The 27,304-nt window shown below is 39.3% G+C and overlaps 1 long non-coding RNA gene across 1 annotated transcript; it reads left to right on the top strand.

The window, feature by feature from the left end:
• Positions 1-2,896: 2,896 nt before the first annotated feature.
• On the top strand, positions 2,897-26,522 carry LOC122574577. The gene is made up of 3 exons (XR_006319105.1): positions 2,897-2,986; positions 3,906-4,113; positions 25,979-26,522. It is a non-coding gene; the product is annotated as an uncharacterized LOC122574577 (long non-coding RNA).
• Positions 26,523-27,304: the final 782 nt, after the last annotated feature.

The following is a 27,304-nucleotide window of genomic DNA, read 5'->3' as shown; positions in this document are numbered from 1 at the left end:
TCGCCGGTGAATGGATTCGAAAACGCGGAAATAGAAACGCAAATCAGCCCCTTTGCAACGATGAACCGGAGAACGCTTAGATTTCATGCGGCCGGACCATCCGGCAGCCGACAGACGGGTTGCAAATTCTTGGTTCTAACGAAAATTAGCAATAATTGACCAGAAAATGAACGTTTGTGGCGGATTAAAAGGGGGCATACCGCAAAACAAGCACACGGCTTTGGCCGCGTATGCCTGGCGTTCCTGCGGTATCATAAAACCAGTCCACGGTCTGTAATTTGTAATGAATACGGCTCTAACTAGCCCTCACCCCCTTTCATTGGCTGACAAATCACGCTTTCGTGGTAGAGAGACGGGCGCCTGTATACCTGGACACGTAACTGTGTGAGAATTTGTACATTGGACCTCTTCCTACATAAAGTGCCTAAACCATGCGACAGGACGCTACGTGATATGTCCGTTCATTCGGTATTCAAATGATACGGGGATGATACATGATTTTGATCCGACAATCGGATTATCAACGTTATGATATATAATTTGACTGCTGGCTGTCTTCTCGCTATCTAACGTACTCTTTGCGCGGCTCTGGTTTTCGAAAAGAGCCAAATGATTTAACGACCTATCGGATTAGATTATCCGGAAGAAGATGAGAGGAAATTATTTTAACGATTTGTTACTACAGCTGTTGACACATTTTAATCGTAATAATTAACTAAATGTTGGAAGTAGAATTCACGTTTATTCACTTGTTCTTGCACGATCTTTTTTCATCATGCGATTAACTAGCTGCGATTAAACGTAGTGTCACTCTTCGTGAATAGCGCCTTAGGCAAGGTATAAATACGTGTTTGTCCTACTAGATGAACCCTACTATTTTCCCGTATATATCACGTGACAAGTAGTATACACGTCCATTAAAAGCACTCATTCGTTGGATATTCGATCATACGACACACGATCGTAATCTTGGCCTACGTTGTTATTATTCCCCGAAAATAGAGTGTTACTCGATAGTCACGATTCGCCGTGTCATGTGTCACTTTTCGCTTATTATTCGTGATAGGAGACAAAATTACGTTCGTCTTGCTAGAAATTCCGTGGAAGAATGAGAAAACCGAGGTACATTCGAACCTTGAAATCTAGCTATAGCGCCTGTTAGATTCTTTTACATATTATCGATGACCCAAAATGAATTTATGTTTTCGTTATAACATATTCTTATCTTTTTACAGTGTATCTTTTTTTTATATTTAAACATATAGTTTCGTCGTCTAGATCGAGTTGAATTATTAGTTTAGTAAAATTATTAATGTACTTACATTTTAATTAAATAATTTTATTTAACGATGTTTGCGTTTTAAAGTAAGTCTGTCTATTCGCGTCGAGTCTAACGCATATCGGTTACCATTCGCATTTCTCCACCGCACATGTATTTTATGAGATAAACGAGTCCAGTGAATACTCAGCGCTACTAATCCATTCTAAACAAGTTTTACGAGGACACTTGTGTCAGAGGGTACACTCCTTTCTTATTCCTCGCAAGAAAATTTCTTCCGTTGTGAAAATTCACTTCCACCTCGTCCACTTGCCAGCAATCTAGAAAGAGAAAGAGGGTGCAACGAATCCTTTTATCTTTCTCTTCGTCGATGTACGATCGTAGAAAGGGAGGGAGGCTCGAAAACGCGCGCGCACCTCACCTCTTCTTTCCAACCCCCTCTCTAGAACCGATATCGTCTATCCACCTATCCCCATCCGGCGCAATCAAAGATTTACAGGAATAAATAGTAAATAGAACCTGGAGGGAAGTACTAGAACCAATTATTGCTCTCCTTCCTTCTTTCTTTCGCTTACTCTTTTTCTTTATCCTTCTTCGCTACTACGTGTATTTTAACATTATGTTATACTCGAATTGTTCTCGGTTCCCTACGAAATGTTTCGTTACTATTAGATTTCCTCTGCGATGAAGTATTAATACCTTGAATTAAAAGGCAAGTGAAACTAGTAATTACCAACTTTTACACTGCGATTTTCATATCAAAAATAAAGCGGGTCTTCCATATAATTGATAAAGTTGATATAATTATTGCATAGTCCTGTAATTCAACTTCATAACTGTTGCTTTATATCAATGTACTTTTATTTAGTCTTAGTTTTTTCTCCATTTTTCAGTTTTCGGTCTACGGTTCTAAATTTAGTTACAGTCTGTTTCGTTATATTGTCTATATTTTTCATATATATTGAACAAACATATGCTCCTTTACCATTCTAAATAAACAAAAACAATTGGTTTATTGTACGAATTTTCATCGGAACGCGATATCCTAAGGATATATTCTAAGGACATAGCGATCGTTCGACGTGAGGAAAAAACGAACTGCAGCGAACGATGGCTAATAATCGTGAACGATCACATGGACTGCACGGAAAAGACGTATCGTATGTTTCTCGAGCGAATTTCTCGACGAGTTCTAACCAAGGAAGTAGACCCTCTCGACCATTCTTCCGACGACGTTACGAGAGAAGTACGAAGAGGAGTGATCGAAACTCTCGCGCGCGCACCCTTTCCTTTACCTCTCAAAGTTTCCCTTCCTTCTTCCCTTTGGATGGAGCCGATATACCGAACATATAGGTGTCTCGTCACCGTATCACCTATCCACCCTACCCTTTAGTCGGAGTCGGAGGGTGCTTCTGAATAGTGTTGGTGGCTTCAGGAGGGAGACGAAGGAAGGTGGAAAACGCCTGAGCTGTTAGTGGGGTCTTTTGGTTGAAAAAGGGGGCGCGCATGCGTCCCTCGAAATCAAGTCAGAGCCACTCCCGATCGCCAATGACCGTCCAACACGATCCTCCAAGTGATCCTACCAGCGCTTCAGTCTAACGTCCGCATCCGCACAGTCAACAACCCCTTATCACGAGCTTCTCTTGGATGCAGTTTCGACGTTGCGCGTGTTAGAGTCCCTCCCTATTCGGAAAACTTACATTACCCGTATGTACTTTCATCATTTGATAGAGAATTCGATAGAGTGTCTTACCATCAGTTTCCTAACACAATGGACAAAATTCTCTTTCCGTTACTCTATTTTCAATCGGGATCCTTCGACTATTCGACTAATTTCATCTGTTCAAGACAAGAAAGATTCAAGCATCTTCATCGATTCGTCTCTTAACGTTTTTACAAAATCTACTAATTACAAGCAGACTTTTTTCTCGTCGTCGACTTTTGACTCGCAGTGATTTTTCTCCGTTAGCGATACGCGATAGTACTCATTTTGGTACTAGTATAGTGTTTTGTGTCAAAGTTTTGGATAATTCGTTGGGGTTATGTTCGTTAGGTTATCCTAATCTTTCTAGATGAGTGGTTGCATAATATTTGTACTATACATATATGTAAATTTATTCTTCCGAGGAAATAAATCTATCTTCATTTTTTGAAACAAGATTTTCCGATAACCGATTGCAAATATAAAGTATATTCTTCGCTAGGTTTTCAATTTTTACAAAGTCCCATTTCTCTACCCTCTTAAGCGGAAAACTCGTTGCGAGTTTCGCTCTAAGTTTAATTCCGAAATTTCTTTTCTGATGTACAAGCTCTAACATAGATCCACATTTCGTATTTAAAAAGACTTGGAAGCTAAGTGAATTGATTTTTGAAGATTCGTCGACAACGAACCTTAGCATAGTTCTTCGTCTTGTTTATTCTTTATTTCTCGATAGAAGATTTTATCCAGTTGCAGATGTTCTCGATGGGTGAGTCGAGACACACGAGGTTCTCCGTTTCAGTCGGCTCCTAGAACCGATTCGATTCTACTGTCTCATTCATTTTTAATTGGACGTTGCTGTTGACAATGGCACCTGTTCCTGTTTCATGCGGGTACGCACATGACACGTCACGTGGGGGCCGCCAGAGTTGTCGACTCGTGCCTCGGTGTTGCACGTGACATCTCGACTTTCTGACGAACACCACAGAGAAAAGTGGGTTCATCGTGCTTTAAACTGTGAAACGAAGAGGCGGTGTGACCCGTTTCATAACGAGCGGCAACGCGATCGACCGGCCGAGCAAGTAATCGCGGCGATTCTCCGTCAATCTTCGCTTGATACGGTCCGACCATTACGGTAAGTCACTACTTGAATCTATTCTCATATAGTCTGCGTCTTACTACCTCAGCTCTTAGGAGACTCTTTCAGCCTGTCTCTTTAAAATTAATCGAAATAATTCGAACGTTGATACAGTAGTATCTAGGATAGTCATTTGATAAAAATTTGTCATAACATAGACAAAATTGTGTATTTTTTTTATCGAATTTTGGTATTTCAATATCGAAAAACAAAGGAACCGTAGAATTTTTTGAAAGACAAGAAACGACAGTGCGAAGTTCGAATAGAAGGTTCGTCATTAATCAGTTTAGAAGTTGTTATTAATACCGTTTCAATTGTTGGGAACTCGAGTAGTCTGACTATCATGACGCGCAACTACTGAACTCCGTTGGACGATTAAACAGCGCACAACTCGTCAAGTTATTATCTTACTTTCCAAGTATCATATTATATTATTTTCCATGCAATTGAAGATTAAATTGTTGATCGATGTAGCTGCGTAACATCGCGTTCGTACCGTGCGATGTATTTAATCTGTTCGTTAATTCGAGCCTCGTAACATAGCGATCGAAACATCCCAGGGTGAATTTATAAATCTATATGCAAATTTTAATTTAAAATTGGTCTTATGTAATTTTATAATCGCTCTGTGAGTAGTAATCGATTTCGCTGCCTCGTGTTTTTCATTGTTTTGTAACGCCAAGTGTCTAAATGACGTTGATCATTCTCTGGAATTTAATCGTTTTTTCTCTTAGCTCTTTAACGTTTCGAGATTACTTCTTAAGGGAGTGATAAACACTCTACGACGTTGATTTTTCAATAATTCAGAGATGTCTATTCTTATTGAAAGAACGAAATTGACGCAAATGTTTCGAAATCGTCGAATTTCAGTTCGCTATAGGATTTCGTTGATCCTTGTCCGCCGTTTCATCTCCGAAGCTCCCCTAGTTTCTTTAGCCAAGTCCCCGGTCCTCGAATCATATTTACGCGAGCGTTTTCAATTGCGTTTGCACGGTAATTTCACATCGGCGGAAACGAGCACGGTGACGAAGACGAGGAGTTGCAAGGTCAAGAAGTCGTCTCGAAACCCCGATGGGATGTTCCTTTACTTTCCAACGATTTTACCCTGCACCATTCACCAATAGAGGGGAAACTTCTTCCTTACCCATTTAATGATCTACCAGAGGAACCGAACGAAAAGTTGCCAAAGTGTGTCGTTTTCAACGTTATGCACGTTCCACTCGCCTGTTTCTTACTGTTTCTTTTTCTTTTGCGTTTCTTCGACGAACTTGAACGTTAGCTATTTTTTTCTCTAAAAAAAAAAAGAAAAAAAAAATGACAGTTGCTTCTATGCAAGGAGCTTCTACACGAGTGATAAATATCTGTTTCTACGTTGTTCTAACGTGTTTGTTTTATTTCTCCCCTATAAATTATTTTTATCTTTCAAATATTCCAATATAAAGCATTTCGGAATTATAGGCCAGGGCGATATGATTTATCCCTGTATAATATTGCTGAACGCATTACAAGTCTCTTTAGTCATTAGTGATCATAATTTTTCAAATCTAATAGAGAATCGGAGTGCATTGTTCATATATAATACATTATATTTTTGCTAATTTCCTCACTTTTCATCGAATTTTATCATAAGTTGCGCAAAAAATACAATTCCAACTGAATTTGGTAGAATAACGGATATAATTGTACCGTACGGTAAAATCCTTCATTATCTTTATAATATTATTCGATCTACGCCTCTGAAACAACTTATATGGTGAAAATTTAAAGGAAAGTTTCTTGTAAATAGTATAAAAGCGATTATTGATATTAGAAAGTGGAGTAAATTCGTGCGAAGTAATTGTTATTTAACTCTCACAGTAATTGGACCATTCCATTTTGCGGTTTCCATTACAGGGAACGTCCCTAAAAAAAGTTTCTTCGGAACACCATGTGCGTGATGTCTTCTGAAATAAGAACCTCCTTATAAGAGACATTTTATTTTGTCGCGTGTCATTTGATGCTCGGAGCCATTAGCCGTGCTCGGTGGTTTTAACTTGTAGGACGAAGGTAGGTTTACCTTTCCTCTCAACGTACCTGATTGTAAACTTAACTTTCTTGAGTGCTCCGCTTCCTGAATAGCTTGGATATCTTCCTTCTTCCGCCTTCATTAACGTACCGCGATATATTCCTGCGGTTCAGTCTTTCAGTTAAAATGAGATCCTTGGTAAACTTGTACTAGCAATAATTAGTAGTCCGCTACAATTGAAGGTATTAATAATAATAACTGGCTAAAAGACGGAATTGATTTTTAGTATTACACACTGCAGAAAGTTTGCCGCATCTACAGAAATTTAAACGATCTTTTCTGAAATAGATAAAGACTCTTTTCCCTCTTGCATTATGTATTACTTCATCATACACCTTTCATTTTGATTTTATTGATACGAGTTTTATATTTTTATCTTTGGTAATAGAAACGTTAGCTCGTAAAAAAATTCTAAGATGAAAGTTGGGGGGGGGGGGACTTTTCACCTCCAGTTAAAATCGAACTACCTTTCAAGCGTGACAAATCTCGAAAGGGCGCTCGAGTTTCCAATCTTTGTTGATCCTAGTGCGTTAGTTACGTATTAATAATAAGTAGTATGGTCTGAAATTTTTATCGCAAAATGTCTGTTTACCCGTTTCAAGGAAATTAATCCCTAAAGGTCAGTTGGATGAGCTCGCAACGAATGTGTCACACGTAAATCCTGATAATCGGTGTTTGCTATTTCCGCCGATCTTTTGACTGTGAAAGATTAAAGAAAATCGATAGATATCAAGCTTGAAGGGTGGGAAAGTTGCAGGTGTGGTGGTGAACTGGGTAAGCCTCGATATAATTTCTGGCAGTAAAAGCATAGGAAATGAAAAGAAATAGGAGAAAAAGGAACATATATATGTAATTACAAATGGAAAAACTGAAATTTCGTTCGAGTCCCACACAGAACCCAATAACGACAGGAAAATTAATCGACGTCTGCACATCTGCATAATTTTTTAAAAGTTTCTTTTAATCTTTTAGGAAACAGAATGACTTTTATACATTCTGCTTACGAAAATATGTGTGATTTATTGTAATCGACACTGCCAGCACAATATTTGCGGAATGTATTTACTTTACTTCATACTATTTGCGTTCAATGTCCGCATCGATAAGATTCATGGAACGTGTACTGTGCATACAGTGTGTCCGTATACACAGTCATCGAATGGACCAGGTAGAACATTATTCTACATACAAAAATAAGTCGAAACTTATTATTATTATATTATTTTATTATTATTATTTTCGGTTGAAGAGTTGTTCTCGAGAAAATCAATTTTGAAATATAAGTCGCCGACTGAATGCGCGTGTCTATCCAAATTTTGAAATTTCGGTTTCTCGAATTCCTCTTACAAAAAACTTTAATTTTCTGCTTTCGGCATATTTTTCCACGTAAAAGAAACTTTCTGCCTGATAATAGCAAAGTTAAAGAACTAGTAGAATTGAAAATATAGGGAGCTTTTATCAGGTAAAAATAATAAATCGTTCACGGATACCGGCGTCGTTATCGTGGTATCAAGCGGCACTTAATCGACGCGAAGTCGATGTTCCTGCATCCAGTTGGTTATTTATCTGGATTGCATCGGGTTAATGAAAGTGCAGCGAACGGTGGCGTATTGGCCACGCGGTAGCGAGTGCAGTTTCATCGAGCGTGCGGTGCAACGAAAATATCAAAAAGCCCTTCGAACTTATCGACGTAGGCGTGAAGCAATTTCACAGCAGGGAGCAGAAAGCAGCTTTAGCAACAAAACTCCGCTCGTGGAAGAGTGCGATATTATTTAATGCTCGGCCAGTCGCACGGAAGCGTTATACGTGCTATACGGGCGCACGTACCCGTGTGAAAATTCCCTTCTTGCTAATACCTACTATGCATTGATTCACCGAGAACCGCGATGTAACAGCCAACAATTTCTTCGAAACACTTCCTCCCATAGAATTTACTGTCATTAATGAAACTTTGGTTTTGTAATCGAATACACTGGCTTGTACCGGAGTGAATGCCGGTGAATCGATCTATGCTATAGTAAACGATACAGTGGAACTTTTATTCGAGCTTGTAACTGCAGAGAAAAACGTACCCTGGAAAATAAAACGGAAAGAGGAAAATTGATCTCTGCGTTTAGTGTTTGTCGAAAATCAGCTGCTGCTGGTAGCAATGATTATGAAAAAAAGATATCAGGATCTTATTCACGACTCGTATCGAAGAAAAGTCTTTCTATCTTTGTTGTATTATAGGTGTACGTGAAAGATTAATCGTGTTTTCAATCACACAGCGAATCTACTACTACTGGTATATTTCACGGGTGTAGTGTATTTATGAACTCGCGGTAAAGTATACGTGGATCGTTGAATAAACATTTCGATGAATTAACAACGGGGATTGCGCTGGAATTTACCTGGTTCGTTAAAAAATTAATTGTCGGAACACGGCAGATAGAGGATGCGAATGGAAGCTCTCTGAGTAATATCGTAATTATTATCATCGACGCAAAAAGCGTTTGTGTCGAAAGTTCTCGGGCGACTACGATTGATATTAGTAATTAGATCTCGTTTCGTTAACTTTTTTTCGATCGATTTCATATCCGTCCTCGCACCTCTGAAGAATATACTCGATTTGATAAAAAATTTATTCGCAATCAACTTTGTCGTGTGCACTTGCTTGAAATTAAAAAATGAATTTTTATTAAGATATTTGCATTTGAATGTTGGCACGTGTACGTGATACGTAGATAACATTTTTTGATCGTACTTTATATTGTTCCGAGATCGAATCTGTCATTCGATCGAACGATCTCTTCTTTTTTCCCCGTTCGATCGACCAATGATCGACGCGACGTGACGTCGTGTCCATGTCGCACCGAAAGCATCGAGTATCGAGGGATGAAAATGGTTTCCGCCGGAACTAAACATGCACACGGCGAATAAACATTGGCGTCGGTGTGTACAATATTTTCCATTTCAATTTATATATAATCTAGTGCAGAGGATAGAGACCGTTGTCAAGAGTAATGAGGTATATATTTTCCGTGAGAATGACGGTACACGGTAGCAAGTACATTGATCAAACCCGGCGTACTTGATTAGTATCGCACGTGAAGTTATTCCAATTGGGAATTATTAATGTTTGTCACACGTCACTTCGCAAACATTTCTTTTCTCGTTAGAGACGAAGCAAAATCATTCACGAGTGTCATGATTCCTCGACATCTCAATATCCCGATATTTCTGATCTGGAAATACGAAAATTAAAGGGTGAGGTGCGTTCGTGCATCTTCTTACAATAGGATAGTCGCCAGCTTTGATGACCATTTCCTTTGAATCTGCCATTTTTGTCTAGCTATCTCTTTCTTTGGCGTTACGTGTGTTCACGTTCACGTTGCGAGTAAGAACAACACGTGCCACTCAGAGGAGCTCTTGTAACATCGTGTTTGCTGTGTAGTCGAGTACGTACGCAGGTACATCCCGTGTACATGGGTTATATCGATCCCGAGGGAATATACTGTGCCGCGCATATGTATTTATCACTTTAACAATTAGTTTAATTGTTTGTACAACTGGGTAACGCTCGTTCACAGGGAACCACCGTACGGAGTTCGCCTTACGATATAACATAACGAAATGAGGATGAAAATTCTGCTAATACACATACAGAGTTCATTAATCCGCTGAAAGTGCTACGTACCGTGTGGAAACGTTTCCTTGAACGAGCAATAACGAGATTCCTTCACGATTACTATTTTTCTCATCTTTTTTTACACGATATTTAAGAAGGATTCTCGCGTTGCGTGAAGCGTTCAATCTATTTCAAAAGTGGTAGAAATTTCTAATAAGTTCAGGTAATTAGTGAATCCCGAATTTGGAAAAACTTGAAAAATAAATCTATTGGAATTACACAGTAGAATTGGCGGTATAGCGAATTTAGATGCTTCACGGATTAATATTAGCATAAGCCGACTCGATTCACAAATTGAATGACAGCTGTTTCAAAATTCCGATTTCTTCCTTTAAGATATTCCAAGTCGCAAATGCATGAAAGTATCGTCGAGGGTTTTCTGTTCACGGTTCCTTAAATTTTATTCACACTCTGTATAAATCTGCTGCATGCACATATGCAACGCGAGGACGTTACCTCGTTCTTGACTTAGGGATCCGACTCGTAATCCTATAATCCTTGTTTGCAGTCTGATCTTGCTCTTGTGGGTTCACGATACATCAATCGCTATTGCGGAAGAAACTTTGATCAAACACTAATTAAGATTCGAACGTTTTTCTAATCATCGATAATAAAATTACGAAGAGCTAAGGTAATTTATCATAGTCCAAGCGGAAAATCTTTAATTAAGGGAAAAATGCAATTTAGATTGCATGATGTTGAAGTGGTCACCACTTCTAAGAAAACTCGACATCTGGCCTTTTTAGTTTTCTCAAGCACTGAAGCCATCGATAGCGTATAGACAAAAGACTACGACGAAGACAGACCATAAACAGTCGACAGGCGACGTTGGCTTCGGGGTTTTCAGTTATAGGGTAACACTGCTAGCGTGCGGATCTGGACCAGCTCAAATTATTATTTCATACTTGTATTTTCACTTCTGTATTTAAAATATATTTTTCTACCTTACAATTTATTCACGCGTCTCTCTCTTTATACACCTCAACACATAATGTACAGGTATAAAAAATGTAACGTACAAATGTATAATACATCTCAGATTCGAATCGAAACTTACCGTCTTTCTGATTACCTCGATACTTTTAATACGGTATATTTGACTTCGATATGATTAAGAGTGATTATAGACGATATTGTGGGATATTTTTGAGAATCGTTGTGTTTTTTATATAAATTGTAGATCATTTCCAAGTGTTAGATCTCTAATAGGATGATAACGATTCAGGAAAGGTAACTGATAATAACGATTCGTGGAAACAAAACTTTCTCCGAAAGAGTTGGCTGCTCCGTGAAAAAATATTCGGTTTCGACGAATTGAACATTCTTTCCGTAGAAAATATTTTGTTTAGACCACATAAAAATATGTGCATATTTTTTTATCCACGGCTACAGGACTATATTTAACAAAGATACATTTCACATCGATCGAGCGTTACGAAATAAAAAAACATTTATCGAGTTTACACGATCCGCAAAACGAATCTTGAGCCTGCAAGATTTCCAGCGTGGTGAAATATTTTTTGTGCAAAGTATTTTCGATAAGAAATCGAATCGACTTTTCTGAGACTTTAAGGCCTGGATAACTGCATTTATCGTGACAATTGTTACCCCGATTATTTTCGGACTATGTTTAAAGAATGGTCGAATGTTTTCACGCACACCAGGCTAACAAAGTTATATCACGACCAAGTTGAGCTTCTTTAACGAGTTCGTTCTGGGAACGAATTAATAGGTGTTATCCCCTTGATAGAATTTAAGTAACGAGATTAAAACTAAAGGGCCCTTTCCTCGTCAAGAAATTTTGTCTGTTGCCACTCGACAACGTATTAAAATACGACGTCCTCTCCGTGAGGAAAGGTTCTTATTATCATCCGAGCGATTATCCGAAAAAGCGAACCGCCAACGATGTCAAAGAATAATAATATTTGCATTAATTTAGACGGTGAAACATTTTCAATTAGTCGGGCGTAGCATTTTCATCGTGCCGCTCGCCTTCTCCATTCGTTATTGTATTATTTGATTGAGAAAATGCTTGACACGTTCTTGTTGGGATAGAAAATTGAAATATATCCATTTATTTGTTTAACGTGTAACCGTTGCTTATTTATACGACGAAGGACTGGAATTACAGTTTTCTGCCAGAGAATCTGCTGTTAATTTGATCAGTCGGAACGATCGACGACAATTAAAATAGAATGTCATTATCGTGACGCGTACGCGACACAATTATGTAATTTGAAAATTCTATAATTCGTATAATTTTACAGGATCGATTGACAGTAAAAAATTAACGATAAAACTTATAGCTTATGTTCGATTTAAAAAAGAAAAGAAAGTGTTCGATAAAGGGAGAAATAGAGGTTAAAGGTGACGATTATCCTATGGTAGAACCGGTGATCGTTGGTAGTTAAGGTGAAAACCGAGGAAAGGGGTGAGCAGCAGACGAGAGGTGCGGCGTGGCCGTTTTCCAAGTAACTCGGAATTAGGATTAAAGGTGGCCAAAAATTAAATCCTTATCTCGGCAGAGCCGACAAGCAAGGCGGAGCGAAAGGGCTGTGAGCGGTTAAGGGAAGAAGGAGTTCTTAGAGAGGTTGCTCTCGCTGTCTCTGCACGGTTGGTCCTTGAGAGGGCGACACTTAATCTGTGACGCCAGCGCTGCAATTTCTTCCCATTAGCGGGCTCCTTCGCGATTAAACATTTGCATAATCTCGGGACGCTTGTTATAATTCGGAGACATAATATACATATATTTAAGAGCGCAATGCGGATCAGCAATACGCCGACGTTTCTACACCTTTCGAAAATTTCCTTTTCCATCTCGTACAAATCGTTTTTCCTTCAAAAACTTTATATCCAGGATAGAGCGCGACGTTACACAAACTGTAACCTCTTTTATCGTTATTACGTATTAATTCAATTGAAATTCAGTAGAATTACGCGCAATTGTACGCGAATTCCGTTTGCTTGATATATATATTGATATATCTCACGTATCGAGCTAATTTAACGGGGGTACAATTTCCATGTAAATTATAGTAACGTCATATTAACTTTCTCTTTATTCAGCAAACAATACACGTGACCATTAACGAAGATAGAGAAATTGTTTGCGCGATAAAACATAGAAAAACAAATCTGGCGATTTGGTAATCGCGCTGGTAGTGACTGGCTAGTTTTTTACCGGGGACTGAGCTCATTTAATGCAGATTACAGACGAATGCTAATGAAGGCTAATGAGATTTATAGGAGGGCTGTACGCAAATAATGCTGTTGCGTAATGTACGCGCGCAATCTAACAGTTATATAACCTTTTGATTACGAGGAGTATCAATAATCTCCAACGATACCTAGCGCTGCACGCTTCCGCAGACATTTACAATTTGGTCTTCCATTTAGAAAATATTTTCAATCAGTTTGCATTCATTTTTCGATCTCTTTTCGATGTCTATAAATTTGTATTTATGCTTTGTATTTTAACGTATCATGGATAGCAAACGGCACTAATATGCCGCCCTAAGGCGAGAGACGATTTCACGTTTTAACGTTGCAAAATGGGAGTAAGATCGACGTTATCAGCTGCCTTACGCAGCTGAGAAAAAAAAACGGTTCTAAATGATAAGAATGGTTTGAGAACCTCTGTTTGCTCACCTTCCTATGAAATTGGCGAGGTCCACTTTGACGCGTCGATGAGCTTCTATACCACGTAGTGCTCTCAAAACTTCTCTTACCCTCCCGTGCTTTCCTGCGGTTGCCCTTGGCATGTGTTGCATGCCACGCCACGCACATGGATTCACGTTTGAATTCTCTGTAGAATATGATATAACTCGGACAATTTGTCGCTCAAGTGTGCATGTACTGTTGATAGAGCTAGCGGTGCTTCATACAGTATATTTATTATTAGCCCAGATTTTCGTATTCGTTTCGATCATTCTATATGTATAATACTTTTATACATTCATTTATACGAGTGAAAAAAAATTTCCATCGAAATAAATATCGTGATATGTTCATAAAAATTATTCGTAATTATTCAATACATGAAGCTGGCTTCCATACTAATTTTCATTAAAATCAAAAGCGATCGTACGTTCTGTCTTAATGTTAAGGGGAAAGGTAAATTAGGAAAATATATTTTATCAATAACGTGAACACTTAAGATAATCAGCGATTTAACGCAGCGACTGCACAGCTTGCAGGAAACCACCTTCCCGGAATTTAGTTTGATATACAGCGATTCTTATGTTAGCTTGTATAGCGTAATAGTAAGTTCCTTAATCATAGAAACAGTTACGGCGTATTACCCCAGAAGTGTACATCGTTGTTTGCTATTCATTAGCCAGGATTATATCGGGGTGACCGATGGATGCTCACAGTTCTGCCTTTATGGGATTATTTCAATTTCTCTGATAGCATCGTCGATTCCAGTGGCTCTCCCTTTGTCGATGAGAGACTCGCTGTCATACTAGCGATATTACAGCTGTCGTCCCTACAAATTACATAATTAGGTACGATAGAATTCTCAACTAAATCGTCCGACTATCTTTTCCCTTCTTCACATTGGTTTTTGCATTTTCTCGCCTTACGACTTTTTATATTCCATACACATCGATGTAACAATTAACCATTAAAATAATCGTTTAAAACGTAATATTATAAAAATATCTCAACTTCTTTGGCAACGTTGAAAGAAAGCAATCTCGTGTCTATTAGTATCTTTTGAAATTGCTAGTTGCCAAGCTACCGGGCCCGGGTAACGGAGTTTCGGCTTAGCATTCTTCCTACTAAGCATCGTCCACCATAAATCGTCTTTGGACGATAGCCTGAAAGGTCTCCCGATGATAAGAGAGCTCGCGCAGGACACAAGGCAAAGAATTAAGGTGTATGTTGGTTGGCATAGCAGGAAGGAAAACTCGTGCTCGAGCTTAGGCATCGGACCGATGCCTAAGAAGCATAAAATCCGAAAATCCGTGAGATCCGTGCGATTTCGCTCCCTCGGCATCGACTCTGTCCCTCTTTCTTCTTCCACTTTTCCTATGTTCGTTCCCCAACTTTTTTCCACCAATACCAAGACCATCTTCCTCCCGAAACCAACCGTGATCTTTGACGCGGTCTGGTTTCCTGAACATTCGTGCGAAATCTCCGTTAAGCCAAGAGCAAGATAGGCTTTACAATGGACGTTAGACGTTGAACGTCTATCCACGTGGTGTGTTCCAGCCAGGCTAAACGACCATCCGATTGTCCTCTCCTCTCGTCTAATTTCTCCATGAGCGAAGAAACTCGAGCGTTATTCCGTGGCCAAGAAGTATCGCGGAGCTCAGAAGTGGCTCGGTTCATTTCGATGATTGAATCGAAACGCACCGTTCATTAGTTCAATGAGCTTTTGTTTTGTGATGCCATAAAGTCAAGTTTATAGTTCTGTTCCATATGTAGTTGATTCTCGGGCGTTTCTGAACAAAGCTCCGTCTTTCTTGATAGACATTAACACGCTAAAATTATTAAATCTACGAAAACGAAAGGTTTTAAATTTCTTGTTCTTGTAATTGCTAGAAACATTATGAAAGGAGAAATATCCAGAATTGGTTAATAGGAACGATTTCGTTTGTCAACGAGATTTCACTCGTCTTTCTTAGTTTATGGATTAAACGAAATATGAAATCTTATCCTTTCAATTTTACGCGAAAGATTCATTTTCCGCGAAGCTATAAACTTTTCTTAGAGAAACTGTAGGTCGATGGGTAGGGGAACCTTGGAAGAAGGTAGCAGGGTTAAATACAAGTTCGCGGAAGTTAATTCGCTGGAGCGTTCGAACCCGACGTTTGGATGATCGATGCGCTCCAATCCATAAGCAACTTCCGGCGTGGATCGAAATTCATCCAATTATTGGTGAATTCGATGGACTATAACTAAGCGTCGAAGAAAGCACAGAGAAGGAAGTGCGAGTATAATTGAGGAACGAGGAAGTCGTGATAGAAGAAGCAACCCTCTTTTCTATTCTACGACGAGACACTGGTGCTCTGGTGAGTCAAGCTAGGAACAGGAAAGAAAGCCCGAAATCCAAGTAAATCTGTTCCAATTCCCCCAGTTCCATGCCCTGAACGTTCCGTAGCCACGTTCACGCTTGTCCTTTACTTATTTCTTGCACCGTACACGGCCCCACGGGGGTAGTGTCTTACTTATTCCCTTAAGCTCGTTTCCGTCGTGCTCGGATTCCCCCAGATACGACATCGTTCGCGTCATTCTCCAACGGCTTTCATTAACCCTTCCCAGCGTTAAACCGTTGTTTGTATAAGTCTGCGTAAAGTCTGCTTCGAATGTATGCTACAATTTCGGTGCTTCGCACGCGGAATGCCTTGCGTTTTAAACGTTCTCGGGAGATAGTTGCCACGTGGAATGAGCCTCTGTGTCAACTGGAACGTTAAACGCGACAAATTCGTCGTTTTACGCCATGAAACCAACGAATATCATTTTCGTGTTCGTTTTGTATTCGTAGTCTCGAATTCGTTTAAATCCTCGATTCTTTAGAGATTCGAATAATACGGCAACTGTTATTCCGTCGCTTTTAGAAATCCTTTCTCAAGTGTCTAACGAGTTTCCGTACTTGCATCTGGTGCATATCCGTATAATGCTATTTACGTGGACTGTACGTTTCTTCTTGCAGTTAGTTCAGGCCGAATTTATTTAAGCGAATTATTAACTGTGTAAAGCTAGTCTTAAGTTCGTCTAGTTTGTTTGCGATTATTACATCGGGATCGTGTTAAGGCGCAAGTTTTGTACGGTTAAAGTTCACCGTGGAACACATGGAAAAGTGTTCGCGGCCGAAGCGTAATATGGCCACGTAAGATTATTAATGCGGTGAGTTTATGGCGACCTTGATACCACGCGAATATAGCAGTAGATGATGATCAGGGATAGGTTCTAAATGCGTGCAATACTAACTTACTTCAACGCGATAAATGATAAGAATAAAGTGCTACTCTTTGACTACGATATCCTTGGAATTGAAAGCGCGTTTGCTGCCCAGGCAGAAGCAATTTTTTGTTAAAACAGGTTTAACTTTATGAGATAGAATAAGTCTTCTATTCTAGCGAATAGTTTACCTTTAGAGTTAATTTTCTAGATATCTCATAAACCGATGGCACGCATGGAATTACAAATTGCGAATAGAACGAATGGAATTTTCTTATAAATAGATTTTAATTTTGTTCAAGATCCGACGTTTCGCATCTGTCGAAAAAGGGAATTTCTCGCGCGACTAATCGCTTAATTTGTTAAGTTGATTTTAATTTATCTTCCTCTCGAAGAAATCTCGTTTCCCCACGCTTTTATCAGTTCTTAATGTTTTCTAACCGTTCGTTTGCTCGTCGTAAGAATATCAGTTAATTACTAAAGTTTCAAACCGAAACGAATTGTCCAACGTTCTTTCCATCATCAATTATTAATCGTCCCCAACTATTTAAGAATCGGCCTTTTATTTTATTCTTTCGAACAACAAAGACAATTGACGCTAAAACCACAAGTGAAAGATTCCAAAAATTTTCAATATTTTGTTACTGTTCTTACCACCTCTCAAATATAGATAAGTAAGGGTACGTGCGCTTTATATAATTTTTCAAAACGTAGTTCCGATTCTTACTAAACATCTAAAATGAATTATAATTTACACAACGTGATTTTTTACTAGCCTGGTACAAAAATAGAAAAAGGTCACAATCGAGGAAATTTCAGTGTAGGTGCACAGCTTGGTCATGATGCAGCGAAATTGCATACAATGCTCGCTGCAAACGTAGGTACGACAAAATTATACTCTATGGAAAAAATGGGTTGAATAAAATATGAACAATTTATGTTTATACTTAAACCTTATTAAGAAGAATAATGAAATAATTCTGACTAATGGAACGGTTAATGAAACAAAAATTAGAAATTTTTGGTATTTATCGTGTTCAACACGAAACAGCCTTTTCATTTTTAATTTCGTATTGTAATAAATTTATACGATCAAGCGAAGTAACGATATTCGTTTGAGACAAATAATAATTAAATGCTGGTTTTAATGAAAATATTCACTGTTCACCAGCACGTTGCAATTTTTGGTTAAAACGTTGTGAGCCAAATCTTCTTTTTTCAGGCTTTACAGCATAAAGTCGGAACTAATTATAGAATCGTTAAGTAAAGTTTTTATTTTATTATTTAGCGATTCTATAATTAATTCCGAGTTTATGAATTTCTTACGGGAGGCGAATTTAAAAAGGCTGACGAAATTACACACTAGTATTACTTTACTTTTAATACCATCGTGAAATATGTTCTTCCCCACGAATGAATTCTTTACGATTAGCAGCAGCAGGTTATTTTCTTTTAACGAATTAACCTGTTTCGTTTCAAGGTCCATGAATGTATGTGTGTTGCTAGAACGAAACTCTTGTTTGCGCGGCACATGGCATCATCTAGTTGTCCTACCGATGTTTCTCTTCTCTTATTGTTAATCTTCTTAATGCATGTTCCGTCGCGTAGCGTCGGGAAACTGGCACACAATACTAGGTCTCATTTTGGTGTATATTATTTATGGTGGTCCACGCAGTGTGATACTGCTGCACCTATACCTAGGTCAAACATCTGCGCGCTCAATGCCTCCCTCGTAGATAGGTATGTGTTTATTAAATTCAGAATTAGACGAGCTGGCTGACATCTCGGATTCCAGGGTTCCGTGGAAACGGCGAATCAGCATTGTCCTTCGGTCTGGTTGACCCCAGACCAAGTTTCATGCTGCTGGCGCCGTTGCTTCCCGCATATTGCACGTGTACGTGCACTTATGTGTCCGATGAGCACATAAAGATTCGTCTCTGTATATGTGTGTCAGTGGTCACTCTCTCTCCCTTTCTTTCTTTCTCTCTCTCTCTCTCTTTCTCTCTCTCTCTCTCCCTCTCTCTCTCCGTATATTCGTCACTGGCATAAAAACTCTGCCGTTAAAATACTCGGGAGTTGCCTATTTATAAAATCACTTTCGTTCCTCGTTTTCATTGTTATTTCATTCGGACAAAGGACAACACGAACTGAAAATAGCAAGATTTTTCACTTGATTGAACCCTTTTGGCTCGAGCATCGAGTGATAATATTCGCCTTTGTTGGGGAATGAGATTATTTCAGTTGTTGCATTGCAGCGTTAAAAAGGAACGGTGCTTCCCTCCAATAGATTTTTTAAACAATCTCGCCAAGGAAATTTTTATGTAGCGGTAATTAACGTAGATGAACTCTATTTGGGGAAATGTACTTTGTACGGCTGTGGTCTGCTTTGTCCGACGCAAGCATCAGAGTTTTTCGTTCTTTCTGAAGCCTTCAGATCGCGTGTCTCCATATTCAAATGTTCGAAATAGCACGAATCAAAGCGCGTATTGGTATACAACTTTTTTCGTCGTTTTATCCTACGCTTCTCATCAAAAGCGTAAATCAAGCAGTTTTTAACAGTTACGTTTATTCGAGGTAATCTTTAATAACATTGTAATATATTCCTGGAAACACTGGGACTCGATCTTTGACATTGGAAAGTATCATAGTAAAAAGCAATCGATATGAGTCGCAAAATTTGATCTCTCAACCTCGAGGGAAATGCGGGAACGATGTGATTACATCTCCTATAGGAAGAATAATTGGAATTACGTTCTAATTAAGGATCTTGAGCGGTGACGGTATCCAAGTTATGTTGCGTGCCACTTTTTTTACGAGTTCGCCCCAGCGACCGGATTAACTTAACCCTTGCTTCCTTCTATCTGCCTGCAATCTGTTTCCTCGTAGCATCCCTTGGTGTTGCGTGGCCATGACGAAGGTAGGGTCTTCTTTCATCTCCGCTCCGCCAGCTTCGTCCTCAGCTTTCTTTGCCTTTTGACGCTGTCGGGGATGAAGTTCCGCTGTTGCTTATTTTCCTTCAGCTTCTCAAATTATATGTCCAACTTATTTTCTCGCCCGACTCGCCCCGGGGATTTCTGCGAATCTCTCAATGCCGAACATTCCATGACGTATCAGAAGGAAACTGGCTACCAGTCGAACGAGTGAGTAGAAGAAGGGACCAAAGGAGAGGGAAACGAGATCTCCTCAAAAGGGTGAGGACTTTATTAAACCCCAAAAGAACCGCGTCGTTCGATTCGATTTCCGAAGCACGCGATTCTGTTTGATGTGAACAACTCCCTTTGCGATCGTAACTTTCCACGATTAAAGTTAAAGGTGTGCCCGTCGTGGCGTTACGTACTACGTATGGTTCCTTAAGTACTACGCACGTTTTTGCTCAAGGTTCTACCTTACGGGTTGCGGAAAAGGCGCGAGAAGAAGTAATTGCCTCGCCGCCGAAGCTACTCTCGATATCGAGCTAGAAATGCAGAAATGCCTTTGGAAATCAAATCGAATTACTCTGTTCTTTTGGGACTTAATAAAGTCTCCGTTCCTTTGAAGCTACTTCTTCGAACCTTTTCGCGTTCACTCTATCGACGCTTGACGTTCTCTTCTAACATTCGATTCGCGCAACCAATGCAATTACAACCATGTTATCTCGAGTCCTCGTAAATTCCCACGAATTTTTTCTTCCTTTCCAATTTTTTTTTCGTTTTTTCCTCTTATTTTCTTTGCTTTATATTTTGCTTCCGAAATCTTGGTAAAATATCGGTTTGCGAAGAAAATAACAAATTTACTAAATAGCATAGATTTACATTCACATCTACGAAATTGAAATCACTTTCTCATAAACTCGATAAATCGTACGAGATATCGGCGAGGAATTAGACAGCTCGGATTCTTATTGGAAAGGAAAAATTGTCTCCGATTTATCGCTTAACGTCATCCTGCTGCGATTGATGTCTCAGAGACTAGCATTGGAGATGACCGATGAGTCAGCCGATTGCTTGGCTTTCTCCATGATGGAATTAAATCAATGTAACTGCGGACGCGTGCATACGTCGTCGTAGGAATGGGAAAATCGAAACCGTGTCCGTTTCTATTTAACGTTTCTTCTCCGGCGATAAACCGCGCCGGTGCATTTAATTCGCTTGGTAAACGTGCGATGCGACGCAGGAACGTCGTTTCCTTCTACCGTTTCTTCGGTTTTTCTTTAATGGCCACTTTTCACGGGGCTCGTATAACATTAGAACCCTGTAGGATGAAACGAAGACGCACGTTTTCGCGTCATAGCGGGTGTTTCCTTGGGAGCAACGTCGTTGCGACTGTGAAACGCGTGACGTTTAAACGGAAGAAAGCATTTGAATAGCACGAAATTGAATCATTTATCGTGTTAATCACATCGCGTTAACCATTTCTACATATCGTCAAATTATTGATTCATCAAATCAGACGGCTAGGGCCCAGAAGATAATAAAAGGCGCAAGAAAAAGAAAGAGGCTTTAAGGAAGAAGAGCGAAAGCCTTGGTTTCTTTAACGGTGCCACTAACGGAACAGCGCCAGCCACCGATATACGGTTCGGTGGTCTTTTTAACGCTGGCATTTCGTTGCGTTTAACGTTTATGACAGTCAGACTGACGGATATTTTATAATGCCTCCCACTAAAATTCACAGCGGCCAGGTTATACGACGTATTCTCGCTGTCTTTAAGATGGCATCATGCACCCTCCACAATCACACTGTCAACCTGCACCTCGTCGTCGTCTCGAATTTTATTCGCCGGGAATATACGTATATATGTACCGATATCAGAGAAATCTCAAGAACCCTGATTTTTTCCCCGGTTTCATAAATAATCGGTTGATCAGGGCCATTTCTACTGAAAGTCGTATATAGGCCATATATAGGGACCATTCGCTGGTAGTGAAATATTTCGTAATGTTTTAAGAAGCGAAGAAATCAAACAGCAATTGCCTCCTTAATAAGGCAAAAGGACGCACGACACGATCATACGTTGTTAAAACGAAATTATCGAGATCGTAGATAAAAATTGTTTGATCGAATTGTTAAAACATAGTTGAATGGATTAAGGACCAAACCATTTTACGCAAACCATTTCGGATGATGGATTTTATTAGAAAAGTGATCCTCGACCTGCTTACCGTTTTCCTCGACCAGCTTTTTCCATTTACCCTCTTCACTTAATTGCAATTCGAGCGAAGTAGAGAGTTACATGGTGACGACATTCTTTTTGTTCGGTGAGTGGTAGGTAAAAAAGATGCTCGCTCTTATCAGACACGCGGATTGCTTGTAAGGGAATCGATGCCGGAACGTGGATCACAAAGCTATGTTTCCATACGACACAGCGCTTAGCCGTATCGTCGTTTAGCTGATTGCAAAAGAATCGCTTTGCGTATTGAATTCCCTGCCCAACGAATATCACTTAAATTATCATATTGGTTGAGATTGTCGATTCGCTGTACACGGTGATTTTGAAATCGTGCTGCTTCCGGAAAGTGGAAAGTAATTAAGTAAATAACAAAAGAAACAAGTAGATCATTAGTACTTGAACGCTTGATCGACGAATGTTTAATATCGATTTTCTTGAAGCTTCGTACGAACAAATTTTATATTACAATATATCTTGTATCTACCATTGCCCGAGAAATCACCTCCTTTCCAGTTGTATCACGATTTCAGAATCACCCTGTATACCTGGTACAGAACAAAGGAGATTTAATTAATAGAATTAACCTGAAATGGATGCCGTCTCTCTGGCCGGTTTGCAATTTCAATTCCTCTTCGGTATGCCCCCTACTCCGGTGAAAAGGTGACGCGCGCCATCGTCGTTCCTTACACTTAGATTAAATGCATTTTCTAAATTCCAAAACTCGCGACGGACTCGTAAATCACCCTTGACGACTACTCGGAGGATGAACAACTTGTTCTTACCGTCACAGTGCAGGTGAAACCGACGAGCAGGTGTATGCTCGAGTTTTACGCTTCGGTAGCTGCGCGTGATTTACGTTCGCACCCATTTGATCGCTAATTTTTTGAATAATCGATAACTCGTCAGTTTAAGTTGTGGGTAAATTTTCGATTTTTCGATAATCGGATTTTAGTTGAAAATTTAGTCAGACCGCGATAGGAGCGTTTAGAACGTTAAAACTATCGATGACTTTATCGACATAATTAAAAAATTCGATTACGAGAAACCAATATCTTTTAATACGATTATTTTTGTCGAAATTTTTTTCGAGACGTGATCGAATAAAATTTGCTTTTTCTATAGGTATCGTTTGAGATTCTTCTAAATGTTTCCCTGTAGAATGAATGTTGCGTTTGTAAGCGAAAGCATTGAACGGCATTTAAAATCAATAACTGGAGAACGGTTGAGAAATTCGCGTATCCATGACTAGGAACGGTAATTAAACCTGTCATTGTGCCGAGACGTAGCCGTCGCGTAACCGACGGCTGTAGCTGTCGCTCTCTATGTTGACCGTTTAAAAATATTTTCTTCGATTTATTTTGTTCGCTTCTTCGTTTCGCTTTCACGTAGCAACGCACACGTCACTTGCATGAAGCGTGATAAACGAGAGAACGCTGTGTCATTAACGCGGTAACCAAAAATTTTTTAATCTTAAAGCGATTCACCTTAATATCAGGTAGATGTAAAAATTCATTCGTGATTTTTTCAATTTTAAGCACCTAGAAAGCTTGGTAGAGTTACCTCATCGATCAGATATCAATAAAATTTCAGAATATATCAAAGGGGCGTAGAATATTATTTCTATGCTTTGATTGTTGAATCAAATTCGAAAAGAAAAATTGAAACGATTTTTCATCCCATCTGTTTTCTTTCAACCACATTACATATATCCTGGTTAATCGAACATCCATCTGTCCACCCTGCCGCAGAGTATACACGTTCAACCGAATCTTATCCTTTCTTTATCAATTTATTTCTAAAAAAAACGTACTCCTATTTTATCTCGGTCGATGTTTGTTCTTCAAGTCCCTTCCATATGCCCTTCCGACGAGCAGAAATGAGCCGTGACAAAATCGCTAAATTGAACGCTCCCGCGGTCGCGCACACGCGAAAGTGTAAGTACACGCATATGTATGTACATCAATAAATAAACCGTAGCTGTACCGTGGTTGGCGCGGAAGGTACGTGTGTACGAAGCTCGTCTCACAATATGGTTTCCAATATTGTCCAATATGTATGATTTACCTCGCTGTTTGCACGAATCGTACGCCGTCTCTACTTACGATCGGTCTGCATCCGTTTCACGTGTGTGCCTGCTACTGCGTGTTCTTGAAAGATGGGTTATTGCGCTCAGGAAATCAGCAACAAGATTCTGACGAGCCCAGTTCGTCTTCTGCATCATTATCGTTGTCTTTCATTGGTTGTTTTAGTGACACTGTTCGATATTTTATCGAGGTCGTAATCATTTCCGACTAAAATATTTTTCGGTTATAATCCCTTTACGTTTGCAGCCAGAAAATCGATTGGGATGGATTTTTGAGCTGAATGACAGTAACGAAAGTTTTCTTCTCTTTTTTCTTTTTCATTTTTTATGTTTTGCATATACGTTGCGTTTGAATCATTTATTCATCAGTTTATATTTAATCATTTCATTTGTGTAAATTCATGTTCTTATGAATCTTATGATTGTACGTAGATGGGGATTTCTTTCATCTCCTAATTGTTATAACGAACACTTTATTTTGTATATTTCGTATATTTTTGCTTGCGATGTAGACGGAACAGCGATGATGATAATAATTTTATAGGTGAGAATGGGAAGGAAATCAATTGCCTTTGAACACATGGAACAGATTTTTTGCAGACGTCTGACAGTCGAACGTCAGCCAATCTCCTTGAAAGTCACATTTAATATCGTACTCTTCTTGGAGTTTCGTACGAAAGAGAAACAAAGGTAATAACCTGGTAGCGGGCTACGACAAAGGATATTACGATCTGGTATCACGTTGGAAGAAAGAATATCCCCGCGAGCAACGGAGACGGTCCGCGTCCTGAATGGTACACGCGACCAGTAGCTGGAAGAAATAATTAACAAGACTCGGACTGGCCTCCCTCCCATCGAAGGAGTAAAAAGGCGGTCGATTGAATCCGTCTACGCGTGGGTGCAAAAGTGCTTTTATTTTCAATTTTCATAATAGCCGTATCGACCGGTGGCGGCGGTGGCGGTGGACTGGCTTGAACACGAGAACGCGAAAGCCTCCCAACAGTGTCTGGGTACCCGTGTGTCTGTGTACCCTGTGCGCGTATATGGAGGAGGGACGATATAATCGAAAAGGGGACATGCAGCGTAGTAGTTTACTCCAAAGGAGGGCGGTTGTACAGAGAGGCGTAGAGAAGAGGAAGGGATAGATATCAATCATAGGGGTTCAAGCCTGTCAAGCCCTCGCCATACTGACTCTGGCCTCTATGATAAAGACATCCGAATCGAATGAAACAATGATACAGAGGCTGTCCTTTTTCCTCAACGAGGAATTATCTTTTGGGTCTTCGTCGAGCTCGCCCATACTTATTTGAGTAATTTGTAACCGAACAGTTTGAAAATATTTAGGAACGAATCGCTTTTCTCAGCGCGACGCGACGCGACGGTGAAGAACTAGTTACCGTTAGGGCTGGCGAATTTATTGACAATAGGATTTATATTAACATATTTAATCGCGTAGCGTTAATATTTTTCGTAAAATGAAAGTTAAGCCATTTAGCCTATCAAAAAACAGATAGTCCTCATTTAATATTTTCACTGCCGACGTAGCGACTATGATACAAGATATTATTCTTTTAAAAACACTTGGCGTTTTACTTGTAATACGTATTTCACGGGCAAAAGGAATGCTTCCACGAAGCAAAACATCGGCAAGGTTTTCGTCTGCTTGCTCGGTTAAGAACTTCGGACGGCCCAGAAGCAACTGAAAGGGCTGGGGCGGAGGTAGAATGGAAAACAATAACTTTTTCATTTACCGGGCAAGATATTACCACGATATGAGCGAGGCTGCACGATAAAACTAAGGCAGCATCGCACGACGATGGCGACGACGACGACGACGACGACGACGACGACGACGACGACGACGACGACGACCATGACATCGCATTCCGAGTTTTACTTCCTCCTTTTGCGAACGAGGAAACTCACGATCGAGTATATTATTACATGGTTATATATCGTTCTCGTATCAAGATTTCTGTTCTCTTGCTGTTGCAGACATCCTTTCGACGTGTAACCGAAGAACAAGATCGAAGACAGGTTCGCATCGACGATAGCCTGGCGAGAATGGGTTTTCAATGTGCTGCTCGTCGGTGAGTTCTCTGAAAATGTCTACGTAAAATATTTCTTGATCGCGGTAATGGATAGAAAATAACCTACTGCGTATTGCCACTCGCAAAATATTTATTACTCGAGATTTGATTCTATTTTACTGCCAGGCCTTCCTTTCGCTCCTTACGAGATAACAACTCTAGGTTACATGGGGATACATTTCTCAAAACATTTACAAATTTATCTTATCTTTTATGATTGTTACGTAATTTACATCGATATATCTTCCTTTTTTCAAGTTTTTTATTTGTAGGTTGTAGATATGTCATAGATATTAATTAAAATTGATATTAGTAATAATTAACAACATAATGATATCGTAACGAGTAGTATAATGGTTCAAAGACCTCTTATGCAGTATTAATAACACTATCAAACGTAATCTATGTTAATCCTGCAACCGAAGCAATTTCGATATCGAATATGGACATTGTTACAATATAGAAATAAGACTCGTGTATATTCTACCTTAACAAAATATGATCAAAATATACATGTATAATACTTTATACATTATAATTTAACAAAATACTTACGCAATATATATAATGGCGGCTAAAAGAAGATTCAAATTGTTACTCGTCTGTACGAGAATTAATAAATTTTATATTAATAATGAATATCTTTTACTATGTTGCCAACGAATATCTATTCTAGAGTATACATATAGTACATCTGTTTATCGTTTGTACTGAATATAATTCCATTTTGTAAAATTACCATGTAAGATTACAGCTTTTGAATCGTTTATTTTTTAAATTTTCTCTCGTTCGTCAATGTAGATATGAAACGACTAATAATCGAAACCTTTCGTAACTAGGGCGATAATTTCTAGTGAATTATTTCGATCGAGATATCAACGATTCCTCTGCGTTTATACTCGTCCCGAAAGAAACATCTGACTTTGATATCATCCTGTTTTTGACCCACCCCGTATATCGTAGATGTGTAAATGCGCAATATCCAGGGCTGGCTGTCTGCTATCAATGTCTTCGCACGATTTATCGTGACTTTACACGCGAACCCTTCGCGAACGCCCACTGCCATTCCGCCGGAAAAACTTTCTCAATTCGTGTTAGTTTCGCTTATCAGGTAGCGCGAATTTGCTCAGCTATTAATACTACTTTCGATCTCTGTTTCTCTCCTTTTTATATCCGCCGCGGATATCAAACGATATATCTACCTTTTATCCGCCAATTTTGTTATCCTGCA

The sequence above is a fragment of the Bombus pyrosoma genome, linkage group LG14, assembly GCF_014825855.1.
Source record: "Bombus pyrosoma isolate SC7728 linkage group LG14, ASM1482585v1, whole genome shotgun sequence".
In the NCBI taxonomy this organism is placed as follows: Eukaryota; Metazoa; Arthropoda; class Insecta; order Hymenoptera; family Apidae; genus Bombus; species Bombus pyrosoma.
Note: the sequence above shows the minus strand (reverse complement) of the source record. Positions and strands in the feature narration are given on the sequence as shown.